Source organism: Triticum dicoccoides, chromosome 3B, assembly GCF_002162155.2.
Source record: "Triticum dicoccoides isolate Atlit2015 ecotype Zavitan chromosome 3B, WEW_v2.0, whole genome shotgun sequence".
NCBI lineage: Eukaryota > Viridiplantae > Streptophyta > Magnoliopsida > Poales > Poaceae > Triticum > Triticum dicoccoides.
The window spans coordinates 21,263,649-21,272,325 of record NC_041385.1 but is presented as its reverse complement, the minus strand read 5'-3'; the positions used below and the strand labels follow the sequence as shown (position 1 = coordinate 21,272,325).

The window sequence follows — 8,677 nt, the reverse complement described above, 5'->3', positions numbered from 1 at the left end:
GCAGCCGCTTGATCTATTGAGCGGACTCAAAACAGACCAAGGGCGTTGCCAACAATGGGAGGGCCCCACTACGTGCAGGTTTTTCATACAGGGGAAAAGATCTCCGAGGAGAATAACCTTATATGTAAAAAAGAGATACTCAAAGTGTTGTACAACTTATCTTTTCTGTTGCCGCGCGAGAATTCACCGCATCCGCCAACGATGATGCTTGCTCGGTCCCCTTCTTCCTTGAAAGCCATGGCAACGAGAAGCTGTGGAAACAACCACCGAACCAGATTCTCTCAACAGGCACTCCCCTACTTGGTGCGCCAAAGATGTCGGTGGAAACGACACCTATGGGATCAACTGGGATCCCTACTATGGTTGTGGGGCGTGGGGTTGAGAGAAGAGCGAGATCAACAGTCAGTCCAAGCACACAGATCGTTTACCCAGGTTCGGGACGCGATGTGCGTAATACCCTAGCCCCGCTTTGGTGTCTATTTGAGTACTGGAGTTCTTGAGCTAGCTAGGATGTGTAACTTGTCAAGGGGTACGAATCCCTCTCACTAGTGCAGAACCGGGCTATAGCCCCAGTTCGTAAGGGCCTTTAGTGTCGGTTCTATAACCGGCACTAAAGGGTGGGGACTAAAGGCCCCCCCCCCTTTAGTACCGGTTTGACACGAACCACCGCTAAAGGGCCACCACGTGGCACGAGCCATGGCCGGGTGTGGGGAGAGCTTTAGTACCGGTTGGTGTTACCAACCGGTGCTAAAAAGTTTGAGGGATTTTGGTTTTATTATTTATTTTTCCTTTAATTTTGTGTTTTCTATTTAATTCTTTTTCGTTTGCTGGTATTTTACGATACTACATATTGTACACGTTATGCATATATACCACAATGACAATTTTTCCTACATATAGCCTTCAGAGCCAGTGGCATTTGCCTTGGTGCCTTCGGAGCACAATGACAATTGGGAGTAGTTCATTGGGTGATAGCTCGTTGTAGAATTTCCCTTTGGAATCTATGACCTCGTTGAGCAAAAATCCTGCTATTTCCTCTTGAAGTGCTCGTATGCGCTTCACTGGTAGGAGCGTCTCCCGCACCAATTCGAACTGTTAAGAAGGAGATCCATATGCATGTGTATTAGTTATGTGATTAGATATCGATAATGACGTAAAAATTGTGAATAGTGTTCTATCAAACGCGCGTACCCTTAGCTGTCTATCAGTTTTGGTCCTTTCGGACGTCATCATGCGAATGTTCTCGAAAACGTAGTATGCACATGCATCTCTCCCCTGCGCCTGCTTCAGGGCCTTTACGAGAATAGAATTTAATCAGATAATAATTAATCAAGCATGATAATTAATGTATTGAAACTAGAATTAAAGAGATGCATGGTAGGTAGCTAGATAGTACTACTTAATTAATTATACCTTAGGTCAAAACCAATGCAGCCTTTCTCTCCATTCGCCTGGAGCCTCTTTCGAATTCCTGAACTTTGCCCATGCCCTGTCCGCCGGTAAAGAAAATAAATAAACGAGTTATTAAATAGTTGATATCAGGAAATGACGAACTAAAGAGGCCGATATATAGTTAATAATGATTGAAATTACATGTCGACTATCCCCTTCATGGTTGTGTAGTCTCTCTTATCTTTAAGTAGTGAGTTGAGTATTTCAACTGTTCCTTCGTCAACTTTAATGATTAAAAAGATCCAATGGTAACTGCATGCACACGCGTTTGTATGTCTTAATTAAGCGGGCATGTGCATAACACTCATCAACTACCCTAAACCCTATACACTTAATTATTAACATCTAGCTAGCTAGTAAGTAAAAACAGAATTTGTAGTACAAGACAGTGTGACTCGCGTGTAGTTGTAAGGAAGTAGTATATGTTCATTGGTATTGAGGCGCTTCAAGAACTCTAGCATGTTTTTCTGTACTTCTGCTTTATACCATGGATATGTCCATGTTTCTTCATTAACGGTATTTGGGTCAATGAACCCAATGCCATAGCGTCCATCTTTTTTCATTTCATACATCTTCATCCTGCATAATACCACAGAAAAGAATATAGTGAGGATAATTACAGGTAATGATCGATCGATGAGCACTACAGCTAGCTTGGGACTTGAATTACAGAAAGAAATCACTTACAGACAATAGCAACTGACGATGGATTTGTCGAGTGCGTCTTGATTGAATAACTGATATAGTTCTGAATACTCAATGGACAAAGCTAGCTTATGGAAGTAATACTCTTCCTTGACTTTCACTATGAGGCCCTCTCGATTGTTACTCTTGGTAATTTTCACGTACCAATCATGCAATTGATACATTCTCATTGGGAGGTTCTTGACCTCCTCAGGCCTGACCAAAGGTTGGCCGCGGACATATTTCCATTTTATGTCCCGCTCTTTAAGCTTAGGCATGGGCTCAATCTCAAGGAGTTGGCCAACAGTGATACCGAGCATTTCAGCATTTCGTCTATGCTCGTCAGTTATTACCAGCTGACCGGCGGCGCCGGTACTCTCATGTGTTGGTACAACAAGCGGGGGGATCAATTGCGCCGCATGTTCTCATAGCTGGGGAACGGTTTTTCCGCATTTTGGCCAGCTGCTTGGCTCGAGCTCAAGCTCGACCCCTTTTATCGTGCTCGACGTGCCTTTCTGATTTGGCGCTCATAGTCTGAGTCAACAGGCTTGGGAGCTGGTGCTCACGCCATACGAATAAAGTGGTCAATCTTATCCTCGGGCACTTTCTCTCTTGGCGGCGGTGCCGTTTTTGGTGCGAAATGGGCCTCCACTTGGGCCTTCACTATGGCTTCATTTTGCTCCTTGATCATGTCGTAAGGCCTCTGCGGAAGAGGCACGAGGCTTTTTGGACCATATTGAAATCGCTTGCCTCCGCCTGTACCTCTTGTACTACCTCGACTTGTAGCACTACGCACCATAACTGCGGCGGCTCTCTTCCGCGATTGCTGAGGCAACGAAGACGGATGACGCGGTGTCGGACTTGAAGGAGGAGTGGCACGCGTTGGTGGACTTGGAGGAGGAGGAGTGGCCTCATGCGTTGGCTGAGTTGAAGCAGGAGGAGTGGCCTCACGCGTTGGCTGAGTTGAAGTAGGAGGAGTGGCCTCACGTGTTGGAGGAGCGGGAGTCGTCTGCTCCTCGTCACCTCCTGGGATGTCAAGCTCTAGCTGACGCGGTGTCGGTGGCCTTCGAAAGATGATGCAATACTTTCTCCATAGGATGATACGATGTATGGCCTCTCCCAGTGTGTGCTCCTCGTCACCTCCAGGAATGTCAAGCGCTAGCCCCGAATATTGGTCCACCACCTCATGAACCACGACACGAGCATAGCCGCCTAGAATCTTTCTGCAGTGGTATGTTGCTCCGGGGGGATTTGTATAAGCAACGGCGTCTGCCGCCTTCACGGATATGTTCTTTATTTTGAAGTGTAGCTCACAGTTAGTGTTCTCCATGATGTCATCCACAGGGTATCTATCCAGTAGTGCGTCACCCGGGGCGGAACCCACGCTGCTTCTCGGCATGGATGGGACGGTGCTATCCAATGCTAGATCATCCGCTAGCTGCATCCGCTGCTGAGACCCCCTTTCTTGGCTAAGCAAGTCGATCTGCTGCTGCTGCCTCTACAATTTGAGTGCCAAGTCCGCGTGCACTGATTCTAGGCCTTGAAGACGTTCTGCTTCCTGCTTCCTCTGCTCGTCCTCCAGCTTCTTCTTCTTCTCCTCCTCCATCTTCCTTCTCGCATGGCTTCTGTAGTCGGCGTTCCACTCAGAAAATCCCTCATACCACGGAATAACGCCCTTGCCTCGTGTTCTTCCCGGGTGTTCAGGATTTCCCAGGGCGCGCGTAAACTCGTCGTTCTCTCTGTTGGGGTGAACATCCCCTCTCAAGCTTCTTGTATTGCTTGAACTAACTTAACATCGGCTCCTTTAAGACATGCCTTCTTCGAAACCATGCCTGTCTTCGGGTCCAACGCCCCCCATGCGCATAGAACCAAGTTCTGCACCTGGGGGCCCAGCTCAATGTAACTGGAGTGACCTGTGCAGCCAGCATCTCTTGTTCAGACTTATCCCACTTAGGCATTGCCACCGCGTAGCCACCTGGCCGCAGCCTATGGAATTGCTTCTTTTTTGCGGCATTGACCTTGTTTTTTCTGGACTGTTCCTTAGATAATTCTGATTCCTTGAATTTCACGAAATCGTCCCAGTGTTCTCTTTGGTTCTCCAGTGTTCCCTTGAATTCTGGAGTCTTCTTTCCTGCTTTGACATAGTTATTCCATACAGTTTTTTTGTGGTTGTTGAATGCAATTGCCATCTTCCTAAGAGCAGCGTCCTTGACGTGGGCGCCGATGTGGGCGCCGCCGCGGCCGCCGACCTTCACCATGGACGTTGGCCGCCGCGGTGCACCCAAACTCAAGCTACATCCCGCCGTCCCTGGGGAGCACGCGCATCTGTGTCCACCGCGACCGTCCCAAGGGAGCACCGGCCTTTCTTTCAATCAACGTGGTTGTTGCTCGTTGTCCGCTACAATGAGTTTATGCAACAAGGTCTCTGTTGCAGAAAAAATCTGTAACAACTCTCTGCTGCAAAAAACTATATTCGAACAAGATATTTGTTGCAAAAAAAATTGCAACAAGACTTCCGTTGCAAAAAAAAGCTGCAACAAGACATTACTTGCAAAAATAATCTGCTACTTGACCTATGTTACAACAAATTTCGCAACATAACCCGTGTTGCATAAAATTTCTGCAACACGACATGTGTTACAATGGTAGAAAGTGACTCTCGGCCGCTCAAGTGCCAAATCTGACGACTCGCGAGGTGGCAGATCTTTTGAAAAGATCGGATCTTTTGAAAAGATCGGATCTTTTGAAAAGATCCGTCGGCCACCACGTAGCAATGCCCAATATTTTTTAATTTATGAACAAAATTTTGAAATAGCAAACCTTTTGAAATTTTGAACAACATTTTGAAAGCGTGACCATTTTTTGAAAAGAAAGAAGAAACGTAACATGAAAAGGAAAATAAATAAATAAAATTATATTATTATGGAAAAAAGACCGGTTCACAAAGTGTTTCTAATTTTTTTAAAAGAATTCCCAACCGGTGCATTACTTAAAAGTCTTGCTTTTGATCAGTCCTCAAAGGCATGCTGTCGCAGTGGTCGTGGACGGAGTTAATGTTTGAAGTGGTCTTCGGTTCGATTCCTAGCTTGTGCGATCATTTTTAGCTATTTTTCATCGCATGTCACCACAAATGGGCCGGGCCAAGTAAAAGTAGATACAAATTGTGAAAGTCCATATTACCCCTTAATACATATTGCAAGGGGGTTGTACCGAAGCGGGACTCAGTCCAGGCCTACCTGCTGTGCGTGATCCGGTGGAACACCTTGTCCCCCCTGCTGTGCGGTGTGTATGGACAGCAGCATTATGCAGAGTCCAGAAATATTTTGAAAGCATGGTAATTCTAATGCTTACTTTTCTCCATATATAGAATGTCTCCGCCGATTGGGAGAATGAAAGAGTCTATGAATATTTTTTCAAACATCAACACATCGTACACCAAAAGAAGGCATGTTAATACAACAGTATCTCCACTAATTAACAGCTATAAAATGCGGTAACATCGATAGAAGAGGATCCCACACAAAAGGAGAACAGTCCGGGCAAGCCAAAAGGATGACGGTGATTAAATAAACTGAATCTTGTTCTAGCCAAAACATGCAGCAATTGTGATTCCTAAGTGTGCTGTTCTAGGGCTGAGCCTGATTGTCTGTACCATTTTTCGCTGTCATATGTATTTGTTTTTCAGGTATAACTTGAAGGACACACACTCTGCAGAAGAAGAATAGAGCCGAGCCCCTTGTCGACCTGTTGTGTCAGCGGTGTTTGGGAGCCACCTGTACAGATGGACACACTTGCTTCACATTCAAGCTGAACAATTCAAGTTGACGTTTGTCATTGCCCGATGATCCATGCAAGCTCAAGGTGCTATGTTGCCTTCGCTGATGTGTATATCAACCCGTCCTGGTGATCCTGCTCATCTTGGCTTCAGTTTGTATAAGAAGAGGTTCAGGCTGGCAGTTTTTGTATATGTCTAGATGGACCCAAAATCACGGCAGTTTTGCATTTGTACTGGAAAACCAGTCACGGCAAAATTTGTTCTGTTAGCCTGTTACTCAATTCAGGTTAGCCTGTTACACATTTTTCTCTCTGGTTTTGTTCTTATCTGTTGCAAAAAAAAAGAAAAAATGTTCTCCTCTCTAAGTAGTGTGCCTGCTACTTCTGTAATGGCCGACTGTAATTTAATTTAGGAAAAGATAAAGGAAAAAAAAACAGCTGCCATGAAAGAGAACAAGTTAAGAATTCATCATCGTTCAGAATAATTGTACATATTAAATCTGCACAGCTGACGTAACTGAAATGAAAAGTCAATGAAAGAAAATGGCAGGAAATACATTCCTCGGATTTTTTTTGTGAGGGAAAATACATTCCTCAGATGGGCTGGGCTCTGATCATTCTCTTGCCCAACTACTACTGGGCCATGACCAATTTTTTTTTCCCTTTTTTGGCTGTAGAGCTAGGATGTGGTTGTACAACATCTGGCAATTACATTCAGTTGTTGTTCCACAAGCTAATCCAGAAATAGATTCAGTTAGCGTTCAAGTACTCAATGCAGCTTCACCATCTGAACAAGCTAATCCACAAGGTAAATCTTTTTGTTTTTTGCATCAACTTTTTACCTTGTGGCAACCGATTCTCTTGGAAACTATGCATGATTCAGTTCTACAAATGCCACAATGGATCTGGAATACAGGTACATTTTCATCTCTTTTGATCTTGTTTAACCAAGAAATCTCCCTCATTAATCACACATCTCAAGCTTTTGATCACTCAAAGTTTTTGCTTCACAGATCAAAGCTTTTATACAGTACCCGTCGGTCCATGGATCACATGCTTAACTTGGTTTTTCATTGAAGCCGATTTGCCGCCTTCATCCGACACGTGTGCAAAGTAACCTAGATTTAGCTAGCGATTCCCTTACTACAAGTCCAGTGGTTGATCGTCTGAAATTTGCCACTACTGAGAGTGAGAGTAGCAATAAGATGATGTTTCACTACTGAACGTACAGGGAGAGAAAATTGACCAGGATGGCAAGGAACTAGTGGCTGAACAAGTGTTCCCAGGAAGGAAAATGTGTACGAAGACTGATTCCTGCTTTGCACCTACAATCGTAGAGGCAGACCTACTAATCATGATTAGTTCGGTTCCCTCGAATTAACACCCATCAAATGGCACCAGTGGTCTAGTGGTAGAATAGTACCCTGCCACGGTACAGACCCGGGTTCGATTCCCGGCTGGTGCAGCCTCTTTTCTTTTTATTTAGTCTATTGGTCCTCATATGCATGAACATGGTGGATATGCACGCCTCCCTCTCGCGGGATCCTGAGTGCCGCCGGATAAATTTTTTGATGGAACTCTGCACCTTTGAGTAAACAGTCAGCGGTTTGCCTACTACAGGTGGCATGGTAAACCTAGTGGTCCAGGTGACGAGTGAGTGCTGCTCGCCGAATAAAACAAGGCTTATTAATTGCTTGCTTAAGAGTTTGAAACATTTAGACCCTGCTTGGTTCATAAGTCCTATGACTTTTTTTAGTCCTAACTTATAAGTCCCAAGACCCTAAAAAGTCCCTATCTGTTTGGTTCCTGGGACTTATAAGTTTCTATAAGATCATATTACAACTATAAGTTCCTATAAGTCCCTCCTTGAGGGTCTTATTTCATAAGTTCCAAATGCCCACTTTAAGTCCCTATAAGTCCCTCCTGTTTGGTTTAGATGGGACTTATAGGGACTTTTTTAAGTCCCTAAACCAATAAGTCCCTGGAAACAAACACCCTCTTATACTCCCTCCGTCTCAGTTTAATGCCAGGCCATAATTAGGAGTGCTCTGATTCAAGGTTGTCTGGACATGAATCCGGTCCAGAAGGCTACAGGTTCAGATTCTGAGTAGTTAGCTGATTCCTGGTTCCACATTTCATTCGACAACCAAAGTATTCCACATTTTATAAAGTAATTATGTATGCAGTTAGCCACCGAGAGGATTGACTCCTTGTAAAAAAAAGAATCTCGACAGATCAACGCCTGTTGTATTAGTGGTGTTTGGGAGCCACCATTAAATACAGACGCACAAACTTGCTTTGTGTTGTGCAAGATTTGCTGATAGCTTCATTTCCCTGCCGGCTGTTGGCTCCAGAGGTGGGATCCTAATTGCTTGCGCTGAGGACAGTGAAATTACTGTTGAGCTGCTAGCAGCTGGAGAGTTCTCAGTTTCTGGAACAGTAAAGTGCAGAGCGGATGGGGCTTGTTGGTCGATCACTGGTGCTTATGGACCGCAGATGGAGGCTGACAAGCTTCGATTCATTGATGAAATGAAGAGAATAAAGCATCACCTTTTACCGAGATGGATGATGCTTGAGCATTTTAACATGATCGCAAGAGCTGATGACAAGAACAACAGCAACCTGAATCTTCGGATGTTGGGCCGCTTCCGTGCAGCCATTGATGATTTGGATATGATTGACTTCCCGCTGTTTGGGAGACGCTTCACTAGGAAAATGTCACGCTCACGAAGATTGACCGGGTTTTGGGGTTTTTGTTTTTTTAGGA

At 44.8% G+C, this 8,677-nt stretch overlaps 1 non-coding gene across 1 annotated transcript; it reads left to right on the top strand.

Moving 5' to 3' along the window:
• Window positions 1–7,304: 7,304 nt before the first annotated feature.
• On the top strand, window positions 7,305–7,375 carry TRNAG-GCC. Its single transcript has one exon. It is a non-coding gene; the product is annotated as a tRNA-Gly (tRNA).
• Window positions 7,376–8,677: the final 1,302 nt, after the last annotated feature.